This window comes from Canis lupus, chromosome 1, assembly GCF_048164855.1.
Source record: "Canis lupus baileyi chromosome 1, mCanLup2.hap1, whole genome shotgun sequence".
Taxonomy (NCBI): Eukaryota; Metazoa; Chordata; class Mammalia; order Carnivora; family Canidae; genus Canis; species Canis lupus.
Window position 1 is genome coordinate 87079896 of NC_132838.1, and position 12056 is coordinate 87091951.

The 12056-nt window shown below is 38.3% G+C and overlaps 1 long non-coding RNA gene across 1 annotated transcript in view; it reads left to right on the forward strand.

Moving 5' to 3' along the window:
- Nucleotides 1–11622, forward strand: part of LOC140621215 (uncharacterized) — a 37949-nt gene extending 26327 nt beyond the window's left edge. The window contains exon 3 of the long non-coding RNA XR_012020959.1: nucleotides 10423–11622. This is a non-coding gene — a long non-coding RNA (uncharacterized lncRNA). The remainder of the gene's footprint in view (nucleotides 1–10422) is intronic.
- Nucleotides 11623–12056: the final 434 nt, after the last annotated feature.

Below are 12056 nucleotides of genomic sequence, written 5' to 3' on the forward strand. Positions count from 1 at the left end.
GTTGAAATTGGCCTTATAGCCCAGCATATAGGGAATTTTTTTGTATATGTTTCCATGTACATTTGAAAAGAATAAATATACTGCAGTTATTTGCTGAGTGTTGCATAAATGTTAATCAGGTCAAGTTGGTTAATAGTGTTAAAATCTTCTACAATCTTATTGACTGTCTATCTTCTTGTTCTATTAATTACTGGGGAGGGTTGAAGTCTTCAACTGTAATTGTGGATTTGTCTGTTGCTCCTATTTCATTAATTTTTCTTGTTGAATACAAATTTAAAAATTTTCTATCTTTTATAAAAATTTTGTATCTTCTTAGTTGACCCATTCTTATTATGAAATATCTGTTTAGCAATTTTCTTACCTTAAAATTTACTTTATGTGATATAATTATAGCTAAGTAAGCTTTTATTGATTGGTATTTGTGTGGTATGTATATTTCCAGTATTTTGCTTTCTAAAAATATATGTTGCTTTTTTCCTCTCAGCTTTATTGAGATGTAACTGACATAATATTTTGTAAGTTTAAGATGTACAACATAATGATTTGCTATGTATATATTATAAAATGTCATCATGTACTTTTATTCATTTTATATCCTTATATTTAAAGAGTGTTGAATAGCATGTAGTTAGATCTTGGATTACATCCACCCTGACAACTCTGACATTTAATTGGGGTGTATAGTCCATTTACACTTAATTACAATTACTATACACTTACTTTATTTCTATAATCTTATTATTAGTTTTTAGTTTGTCCCACCTATTTTATATTTTATTTTCTCTCCTTTCTTGCATTTTCTTTGATTAATTAAACATTTTTCATTATTCTATTTTCTCTCCAATTGCTTGTTCTTAATGCATTCCTCTATTTGTCTTTTAATAGCTACCTAGAAATGATGATCTTTGTCATTGTTAGAGACTAATAGAAATTATTACTTTTTCTACTGAAAAGTAATATAAATTATTATTTTTAATACATCCAGGACAATGCAAGAAACTAGGAGAGTTTTTATCTCTTACTTTCACCTAGTGGTATGTTAGTGCTGGCTTATATCAGCTCCTAAAGGTTGATTGATAAGTTTTCAGAAATTTTACAAAGCAATTGGTAAAACATTGATAGTTTGCATTTGGCCATGGTGGGGACTGTTTATATCACAGCAACTGAAATAGTCAAAGTAAGATATTTTGTGTTTTCTTGAGAACTTGTTAAACATCTACTACCACATTACAGTCTCCATCCCCAGGTATGTTACTGTTTCCATATATTTTAAGCATATGTTTAATATATTATTTTGCACAGTTAGTATTAATATATAAATGGAATGATTAGAATCATAGATCCCTGACAAAACTTCCTATGTATTTTAAAATCAGCAATATTTTCCATAGCACAAAGAATTGAAGTATAATGAATAATTACCTAACTGGTTGTTTAACATGAGTTGTGGGCAGAAGCTTTGCCTGATTTTGACAACTTTTCATGTCAGCAACTTGAGGAATGTCAGCTATCTTCTTAGGCATTCAGTCCAGTGTTTGTTGCATGAAAGACAAAATTAATAAACACATAATCTATAACTTATTAGATGATATTATCTTTGATACTACTACTACGATAATAATAACATTAAGAAGGGAATCCCTTTTATTATATACCTGAAACATAGTGTGTGTTCAATCAATACTTGTGGAATTAGTGAATGAATAATTCAAGCCATAAACAAGCACCTGTCTTCACCAGCATAATCATCTCTAAAACCGGGAATATTCCTGTTTTGTCTTGAAAAGTCTATTTGTAGTTCAGTTTGCTCTCTTTAGAAAGCCTTTCTTGACTTTTCCAAGCTCATGGTAGGTGTCCATTTGTGCCTCCACACCATGCCAGACTATCTCTAGTGTGACACATTGTAATGACTTAATTATCTTTTTAATTTAATTTTATTTTTTTAAAGATTTTATTTATTCATGAGAGACAGAGAGAGAGGCAGAGACATAGGAAGATAGAGAAACAGGTTCCCTGAGGAGAGCATGATGCGGGACACCATCTGAGAACCCAGGGATCACCACCTGAGCCAAAGGGAGACGCTCAACAACTGAGCCACTCAGGTGCCCCTATTTTATTTTATTTTTAAAAAGATTTAATTTATTTGAGAGAAATAGAGAAAGAGAGAGAGAGAGAGACAGAGAGAGAACGTGTGTGAACACATGCAAAGGGAGGGAGAGGGACAAACAGACTCTGAGCTGAGCATGGAACCTTACTCAGGGCTCGATCTCACAACCCTGAGATCATGACCTGACCTGGAATCAAAGTTAGATGCTCAACCAACCCAGCCACCCAGGCACTCCATGTAATTGCTTAATTATCGATCATTCCACCATTCTGTGTGCTCTGTGAAGGCAGGGATCGTGCCTCTTCTGTCCTATAGTAGATGCTAAATACATTTAGCTTGAACAAATGAATGACAGATTCTCAAGGGCAGGTGCTAAATCTCATTTGCTTGTTTTTATTTTGCAGTGTAGTCATAGTACTACATTGCTACATGGTTTTCAGTTAATACTTCTTATTTGAAATTGCCTCACCGTTAGAACATGTGCTTAGAAAAAAGAAACTACTTTCAATATTGATTTGCAGAAAACAGAAAACTAAGCTTGGCTTAAATAGTCATGCAAGGATATTTGAAATACTTTCTCTTGTAGCTTTCCAGCTTTTGTTATTATTCAACTACATAGGTGACTGAGTCCTTTTGCCATTTCCAAGAAAAAAAAGGGAAAATTCAGTCATGGAACATATTAGTTAGAGGATTTCCAAACATTTAAGTGGTATTGGATGGTGATGTTTAGCAAAACTTGGGCAGAAGTGAATCAAATATAGTATCAGAATTAAAGTCAGGAGTTTTGACTCTTAGTTTCATGGTTCCTCAGCAGACAGAAGGCCTTGGAAGCTGTGCATTGTGCCCCATGTAGGACCTTGGTCCATGTCATACCTAAGAGGGCAGAATCTAAGTTTTTTTTTTTTTTAAAGACTTTATTTATCCATTCATGAGAGACAGAGAGAGAGGCACAGAGACACAGGCAGAGGGAGAAACAGGCTCCATGCAGGAAGCCCGACGTGGGACTCGATCCTGGGTCCCCAGGATCATGCCCTGGGCTGAACTGCTGAGCCACCCAGGCTGCCCTGAAGAATCTAAGTTTTTAAATGCAGTCATCACAGTTCCACAAGTCTGGGCTCCATTGAACAATTGTTTTAGCTGCAATAACAATTTTCCCTTTGTCTTGCCATTGTCAAAGCATATTGAGAAAGTTTAGAAACAAGGATTATGTATTTGGCATTATGCAAAATTTATAGAACTCCCTGGACATGGTCTTAGGCTCTGAACCAATTGGCAACTCCGGTTAGTTGGAAGGGTTAGTTACATTTGTAAAGGTTTTAGTTCTTAGAAAATCATACTCTGGGAATAATGAGAGGCAACAAAACAAAACAAAACACACCAAAACAAAAAAACCCACAACCCCCCCCCCCCCAAACAACAAAACGACAAAACAAAACAAAACAAAACAAAAAACCCCTAAACCCAAAAGTCTTGTCTATCTTGGCTGGGATGAGGCTAGTCATGTCATCTGTCTTAAATTTGTGGGCAATGGAAAGGCATTAAACCCTATTTTTAATGATTACAGGTCATGATTTCCATAGCCTGACTGCATTTGGCAACATGTGATTGTGTTACATGGCACGTAGAGTTTTGAAACCTACACCATGATATTTTCCTCATTTTTTTTTCTTTTTCTTTGCTAATCATAGCTGCTTTGTCTAGAACCTCTCTTTTGCTGTGCTGTTAGAGAATCTAGCAACATTTCCTTAGGGAAGATTCTTCTTCGGGTTGGTCACTGAACATATTCTTTCTACTTAACAGAGCACTTTTAATGACTAATTGAAACCAGTAGATGGTCTTTTGTCTAGTTTGGAGAACTGGTTCGGTTTCTGGTGGCCAAAAGTGGCCAGAGCTTTGAAGTGAGATGGAGCCTGTGTTTACGATGAGGGAGAAAGATTTGCTGCCAAATCAGGTTGGAAGAGTGCCTGCTCTAAGTCCCATGCCACATTATTTATCCAGCTCCAACTTCTGTTATCGCTACTGGGCAAATGATATTTTCCCCATCTCCACATAATTGTGTGTGTTTATTTTTGTGTGTACGATACTGGGATACAATGGGAACCATATATCCTCTTAATTTTCCAACAGTGTGTGGTGATTATTAAGTACAGAAAAAACTTAGCAGCAATTCAGTGTTACTTAAAGGAAGCAGGTGAAAGTCCCTTTGTCTTAGGCATTTTCCTCAACCTGTGCACTACATAGGCTCCCACCTTCTCACCTCTGAGCCGTCAGCCCCTGGAGAGAATGCCTGCACAAATCTGCATCCTTTATCTCCTTTACCTTATTCTTTCAGTAACCACTTTGGAAGGGGCTGTCTTAGGATAGATTTCTACTTTTGGAAGTAGTGTCCTCTCTACCCTAGGGTAGAACCTGAGGCCATCGACAGGGATCTCGATATTGGAGCCATAGGGTGACTTGGAACTATGGATTATTGAGAATGGAAACACATTGGCTTAATTCTTCCTCCTTGAAAACAATGCCCTGTTACATACATTTAAAAAATGGGGTTGCAATATCCATACTTCTAATCTACTTCAAAATATATATCATGGACAGCTTTCTGTGCCTTCAAATAATAGTTTACATTGTCACTCTTACTGAATCCATACTATTCCACTGTAGTTTACTTGACCTTTCGTTGATACAGAAAATGAAAGATTTCATTCATAGAGCTCTTTTGTAATTGAGTACATAGTAGTTGCTACGATTTATTTCAGGCTGAAAAGTTGCTACCCCTCTACTTTGGCATATTCTTTTTTTAAGACTTTAAAGAAATTCTGATCCTCTTAAGGTTTTCCAGGACATTCTAAGTAAAGATAATGCTTATACCAGCTATTCACAGTCAATTGCTGGTGAGGTTTAAGGTCCCATAGAGAAGATTACGGTGTATTTCAGGAAAATTCCCTAACTTTCAAGATATACTGATAAATACAGCACCTGGGTGGCTTAGTGGTTGAGCGTCTGCCTTGGGCTCAGGTCATGACCTCGGGGTCTTGGGATCGAGCCCTGCATCAGGCTCCCTGCAGGGAGCTTGCTTCTCCCTCTGCCTATGTTTCTGCCTCTTACTCTGTGTTTTTCATAAATAAATAAATAAATAAATAAATAAATAAATAAATAAATAAATAAATAAATAAATACCTTTTTTTAAAAAAAGATATACTGATAAATAATGTTTAAATACCCAAATCTGGCTAAATCTGGGCCTAGGTCCTCTGGTCAATGTTGTATGGCACCACCATTGTTAATATGATGTCAGAAACAGCTTCTCACCTCAAAATATTTTGCAAATAATTGAATACTCTGAGATCATACTTATAGTAACCTCACTATATATTACCTTAGATTTTTTTATCCTGTGGGTATGAAATGCCATTGATTTTGGCCTCATTTGTACTTTAGTATGAAGGAGTCTCAGAAGGCTTGTGTATTTTTTTCTCCAGTATCTTTTTGAAAAAATGTGAGAGGGAAAGAAGATAAGCATATTGGTACCTAATGTAGGAAAGTAGCCTGACAAGTATAATGGTGTGGATGGATGAGGTGAAGACTGGGATCTGGGATATAACTGCAGAGCAGTTTGCCCAATCCTAATTTTGGTCATCATGATTTCTGATGGGGTCATAGATAAGAGTGTAAATTTAAGCTCTTACTGGCAGGAAGGGGCAATTCTCACATCCCATGGACAGATCTGATACGGATCTTAAAGAACAAGACTGATTTCATAAAGTTGCAATGAGGAGCAGTTCTTTTTAACATTCAACAGATGGCAAGCAGTCCCTTTTATGCAATATATTACAATAGGCAAAAGAACCATAGGTAAAAGAGCCTAAAGGTGCTATATAGGTATTAACTTACTGATAGTTGAGTCCCCCCCAGGGGATGGCCAGTGGAGAAGATGGTCCAGGTTCCTGAATTTTGGCCCCCTTCCCATTTTTCCAGTCCAAGGGGCAATGCCTGATGCCACCTGTGGATAAAAAGAGCCTCTAGACTCATGCTCATTCCTAGTGGAGCAATGAGAGTTCCAGCTCTGTTTATGAATAGCAGTTATGAGAATTGAGGTAAGTGGCAGTACTTTTGCCATTTATGAGGTGCCACATGGATATTAGTAATCATTTTGGCTATGATCATTCCCTGTAAGGCTGTCTGTGATCTTATTTGGGAGAGAATGTAATTCTATTCTCATAACAATCCTGAGAATAAGGGAAAAACTATTTTAATTTTACAAAATGAAAATAGCTTTATTTTTTTTGTCCAACTGTGGAAATAATACCCATATAAAATATCCAGAAAAAATCATATAACCAAGAGAAGGGAATACATATTTAAAATTCTGATCATATCACTAAAGAGCTCTTTAAAAAGATCTGGTCAATCAATATACTTACCAGCTTCCACACCTGCAAATGTTGGGTTTTACCCATCTTTTTCATCATAGCCAATCTGTTGCTTTATTTATATTTCTTTGATTCCTAGTGAGGCTGAACATCTGTTCATATAGGTATTGGCTCCATATTTTTGAATTATGTATTCATATCCTTTGCCTGTTTTTTTCCTGTTTCATACTGATTTATAAGAATGTGATGCACTGTGCATATTTACCCTTTTCCTGGTACATACGTTGCAAATATTTTTCTTGAAGTGTCTTTTATTCTTGACTGAAATATTTTTGTTACTCAAAAAACTTTGTTTTATGTAAATATATTAATATTTTAATTTATGGTTTCTTGTTTTTCACCATGCATGGAAAGACTTTCCACATTTAAAGATGTAAAATTATTCATCTGTACTTTCTTTGAAAGAGCATTTATGGGGTGCCTACATGTCTTTGTCTCATTGCATGTATAATGTCATTAAATTTGCACCAAAATCTTATGAGGTGAGTATTGTCATCATCTCTATCTTACAAATAAAAAACTTGCAGCTCAGAAAACATGATTTACTCAAGGCCACCCAGCTGAGAAGTGGTAGATTCACCGCTGAAGTCAGATCTCTGACTTTATAGAATATAAACTCTTCGAGTATTTCATATTCCAGAGATGATCTTGCCTGCAGATATTTAATTTGAATAAATTCATAAGTTAAAAGGAAGCTGTTACAAATACTTTCCCCAGAAAAAATGCCCAATCTGAAAAGAATTACTTTAATAGCTTTATGCAGGCCAGATGATAAAAAGTAGGAATAATGGCTGAGAATGCCAAGAACCAAGTAAGATTTATTGATTTCTATAACTTGGCAAATGGAATATTTTGGCTCTTCAAATATTCCAGTTAAAATAAACTGCAGACAGTGTCCTTATGGGCCAGTGGATAAACATTCTGAGGTCCTTTCTGGGCAGAAATCATATTCTTCTCTAATAATCAGGGATAAATGAATGAATGTTAGTCTCCTTCTATAATAGCCCCTGACCAGGGGTGACATTTTATTTCTGCCCTGTCTAGGCATTTCATATGTTAATTTATTTTTGCAGTCAAGCCTTGGTTACATACCTGTTCTCTTTTGATTCAAGTGCTGTTTGATACCATAATTAATTATTTTCTTTGAATTCTTTGTCTTGTTATACATTTGTGACCCATTTCTAGCAAAACCAAGCCAGTGAACTATGAGATGTTCTGTAAGTGAATTATCTAGGTTCTTTGTAAGATGAGAACTGGTTGGCAACTTTTTAAAAACTATGGAGTATGATAAGATATTGGTGTTGAGATGGGTCTTTCATGTTGATATTTTGAGTCTTGGGTACTCTCAGAGAACTTGTACAGGAAATGAGATATTTTAAATTACACAGAAAAAGTTATTAACTTTCTTTTGAACATTTCATATCACAGAGAAAATAGTCCTTCTTCTTTTTTAAAGATTTTATTTATTTATTCATGAGAATACACAGAGAGGAGAGAGAGAGGCAGAGACACAGGCAGAGGGAGAAGCAGGCTTCATGCAGGGAGCCCGACGTGGGACTCGATCCTGGGTCTCCAGGATCAGGCCCTGGGCTGAAGGCGGTGCTAAACCGCTGAGCCACCTGGGCTGCCCAATAGTCCTTTTTCTTGAGTGGTAATTCAGGAGTTGAAGATGGTTTCCAAAATTTTAAAGCCAAGAAAAAAATTAGGTAAAATAATAAGACAATGGGAGATAGTTTTAACCACTATAATAAGAGTTGAAGAATAATTTTAATTTGCTTAAGAAATGTGTGTGTAAGATACAGTATCCAAGGAAGTTTCTTGTTTTTGTTTTCATTTGGGGTTGGGGTTAAAAATATCAAGATAATTTTATATATTTGAATTAATGACCTAAAATATAATTCATAAGGTATGAAAAGGGAAGTTTGCAGGATACTTATCCATCAAGTAAGGGAATACAGTGAAGGCAAGAGGATGTGAATCCAATCTTTGTTGTCTTCAAGGAATGTTTCCTAGACATCAAAAGTCTAGATAAATTTCTTTGAATAAGCAAAATTTTTTTGCTTGCCATCTTGCTAAAACCATAAAAGGGGAGTGAGGGAGGCTCTGACTACTGGGTAAGAAGTTAATTTCTCTTGGGGGTGATCCATCCTTGGTGGAGAGAGCTGAAAGATAATGACATGAATGATTGTATTGGTAGTGGTTCCATTTACTAAGATGAGATAGAAGAAGGAAGGCTTGGGGAAGGTGGACTGGAGTTCATGACAGGGGTCTGGACTGGACATACAACATACAGATTTGGGAGTCATTTCCTGATTAATTTAGTCAACAAATATCTCTGGAGTATCTACTATGTGCCAGGCAGTACTGGGGAGCAGTATTGGCTGTTCACAGTAGCTTTAGCCCATAGATAATTGGACTAACTGGGGGAGTGCCGGGAAGCGTGCTTTGTCTCATCTCACATCCCTCATTACTCCCTGCTAAGGGAGAGAAAAGGTTCATCAGTAGCTCAGAACCTGAAGTTAATGGGCTATATTTTTCTGAGGGCAGAGCCACTGTATTCATGGTGTTATTAATGGCATGCCTTCCTCTTTTCCTACTCTCTGGATCCATGCTGCTGGCAGGTTAGAGTCAAGGACTTGCCCCTTGTATGAAGAATAGCTATTCCTTTTTGTTGCTCTGTCTGCCTCCATGGGCCAGACCGGCCTGCCAAGTGGCAACTGCAAAGCCATATCAGGAGTTGAGCTTGCTCTGTCTGTGTCTGCCTCTCTGTTCCTCTGTGTTGGGGCTGGTGAGGCAGGCCTCTAGTTCTTGTCCACATGGGTAGATCTGTAAGTGGATTTGGGGTTGCCTCTGCAGTGCCGGTCTTTATTGCTTACTTATTCCTGGCATAGCTGAGTCTCGGGGCTCAAGTCTGGGAAGCAAGTGGGTCCCTTGAGCCTGAGCTGTGTTTCCCATTCCAGCTTTTGCTAGAGCTCTGCTCTGCTAATGCCATTAATAAACAGCATGTTTTATTTGGCTAGTGTTGTTTGTGTTCATGCTCTGTTGGCCAGGCCTTGAAGGGAAGGAGGACAGAGTAGCAATTCAATTCAATTCAACCCAATTCTTTTTTCTTTTTTTTAATTCAGCCCAATTCTAAGGGTATTTGAATAACATGTAGGGTACCCAAAGCCTTGATAGTACATAGATGAGCCAGGAACAGTACGTGAGAGAAGAGGGGAAAAGGTGATAGAATCTCAGGAAAAATGCCACAACATTCAAGGGGTAGATACTACATTAAAAAACTACAGTGAAAGGAGAACTAATGTGGGGAGTTAGATGGAAGCGTGTGGACACAGATACCAGGGGAGGTTTTCTATTCATCTTGTTTTTACTTTTTGTACCTTCTTCTTTTCCCCATCCTAACAATGAGCAGTAGCTACTTTTATGGTAATAAAAGAAACCTTATAGGTGCCTGGATGGTGCAGTCAGCTAAGCGTTGGACTCCTGGTTTCAGCTCAGGTCATGATCTCAGGGTCATGAGATCGAGCCTTGTGTCAGGCCCTGCACTCAGTGGGGAGTCTGCCTGAGTTTCTCTCTCCCTCTGCCCCTCCCTACAATGCTCTCTCTCTCTCTCAAATCAGTCAATCAATCAATCAATCAATCAGTCTATTAATCTTCAAAAGAAAAACTTAGAAAAAGTCATCTGAAGAAAGAGATTAGCAGCCTGACCTAGGCAGAGGAAAGACCCTTTGGAATAGTAAACACTTAAAATGTCATCTGATTCTAAAATACTGCTGTCTCCCTATGGTCTCAAGGAAAGAGGCATCTTCCTTCCACCTCGGGCTGCAATGAACAACTGCACTTTTCGACCGCAGGTACATTAATAGTAGTGTACTTCTTTTGCAGATAACACATGGTTGCAGCAAATACGGATTCTGAGAGAACTCATGTTGTGAAGAACCATCTGGGTACAATAAAATCTGAGGCCAGGAAGCATGTGCCACAGCTGGAGAAAGTGAGTGCAAAGGGAGAGAAGAAACCTGACCTAAGAGTAAAGGAATTTATTTTCCATTCAACAAATACTCACTAAATGCCTGTTATGTATCTAGTTCTGTGCGAAGTGGTGGGAATACAATAGTCAACAGGATCAATGTGATTTCTGCTGTCACTGACCTTCCATGCTAGCGAGGACTCACCTGTCAGGAGGGGGTTGAACAGAGTGAAAATGCTGTGATGCATCATCGCTACCTGGAAATATCTAGAATAGACTGTGGTGAGAAGTGAGGCAGCTGGTGGTGGTCGAGAAGAGCATCTAACAATGCTACGGACCTAACCCTTCCCTAGCTATGTATCTGGAGATTTCTCCGCAGCCAAGGAATGACATTTTCCCTAATAACTGTGTAGGCAAAGTTGTGATGCTTCTCCATGGTTGTGCTGCTGCTTCCGTGACTGATAAAGAAATGACTATTCTACTGATCAACAAGAGACCTAAAAATTATGAATCCTCAGCCTGGCATCTCAATATGCTTTTTAGTTCTGTTCCAGAAACCTCTTTCACTTTAGGAGCTGTCTGGTTTCCATACCTAAGCCCAGCTGAAAAGCTAATTTATGAACAGAGGATGTCCAATGCCAAGATAGACAGGCCTTTCCGTAGCAGCTGCAGCAGATTACAGCCTGTTAAGTTTGTAAAGACACATGTCACTGTGCCATTCTGCTTCGAGGAAGCCATATGCTCTATTCTCAAATGTTTTGGGTCTGAGTTCCCCCAAGGTTTCAGCTCCGCGGTGGCGTGCCTTGTTGACATGTAGGGAGCCAAGAACATCAGTGCTGTGTCTCCCAAGCTTGAAGAAAGGGGGAAAGGCATGAGCAGGGGATTGAAACAAAGACCGGGATTAAAACATGTAGGCCTATGGTTTTACTCTCATTGCCATATGCCTCTGAGCCTATGATCTGCCTAACGTGTTAATCCAATTTCTGGTAAGCTTTTCATTAGTTAAGTGTGGGGATTGGTGCATGAAAAATGTCCAGGCTAGGTATACAAGGGGCTTGCCTCTGTTTTTTGGATTTAGAGATGCAGGGAGAGCATGATGGTGGACCCTAACCTCCCTGGGCCAGGTGGTGCAAGCAGGAGGGACACTCGGAGAAGACTATGGCATGGTAAAGCTGTGAGGATTTAATGAGAGAATTGTCATGAGGCACTTATAACAGATAATAAATATACAATAAGCACTCAGTAAATGTTCTTCTTTCCTTTCCAAATATAGTTTCTCTCCTCACCCTGGGCCTCAGATCGCAGCTCTTCTGCCAACTTGTTTGGGTACATAGAACAGGTTTAGTGGGAGCAGAACTATGGTGACAGGGTCACTTATTTCTGCTTTGGCTTTCAGGGCAAGGACATAGTTTTCTCAAACTAAATGATGGTTCTGGGGCATCCTTGACCTTGAACAGAAATGCCTCCCAGGTTGATTCAGGGCCCACAGCACATCCGGTTACCGGGTCAGGATGTGAGGACAAATGATTGGAATGTTGGGTGGCTCAGT